We start from the raw sequence: 877 nt of genomic DNA on the forward strand, positions 1-877 counted from the left end.
AAATGGCTTAAAATTGTGCAACCCTAGACCGACTCTTGCTTCTTGTGTTGCTCCGACTATATCGGTATGCCTTAGCTTTCCAATCGCCCCGTTTACTGTCTCTTCCGTTTACCGTTTCCTCTCTGTTCGTACCTTTGGCAGGTTTTCTCGGATGTTCTGATCTTTCGACTAACTTAGCATCATTGCAGTCCTTGCCTTTCCTGCCTTATATTCTTCGGCGATTGATGTTATCGGTTGTTGCAGCACGGGTATATAAATTATTGCATTTATGAAATGATATGAAAATGTAAATGTAGTTTATAACAATTTTGGGTTTTCAAGCCATTATATGACTTGTAATTATTTGTAAATGGAGGAATTGTCTATGGTTTAAAATCATTCTGTGGAATATGGAATCTATTAGGAAGATTATAACCATTCTTTAAGTGGTAACCATTTTTTAAAGGTGAATTATTATGGTTCGTTCCATTTGCTAGCACTGGATTTTGGTATTTTTCAGTTGCTGCCTTATTCTTCAGCATGACGTGAACTCGATTCAGCTGCTTATTTAGCCTTAGATTATGGTCGTCCATATCTTCCTTTTTAGCTTCAACCAATTCTTTCTCCATTTCAATGTCTTCACCATATGATAAGCTACTACAGCATTCTGTTCCATTTTCTCGAATTTCGGGCGATATAGATTTCAGCTTTCAGACTACAAATCTCGAATAATCTTCTGGAGATCTTGTGCTTATTGCAAAGCTACCTTTTCTATTGGAGATGGTGTACGGTTTTCTTTATTATGAACACTGACTGCTACCATCAAATTATCAGTTTGTAAAGATTTTGAACACATTTGTGTTCAAGATTTTGAACACATTTGGTTGGATGTTTCATT

Source organism: Octopus bimaculoides, chromosome 9, assembly GCF_046866305.1.
Source record: "Octopus bimaculoides isolate indiv1 chromosome 9, ASM4686630v1, whole genome shotgun sequence".
NCBI lineage: Eukaryota > Metazoa > Mollusca > Cephalopoda > Octopoda > Octopodidae > Octopus > Octopus bimaculoides.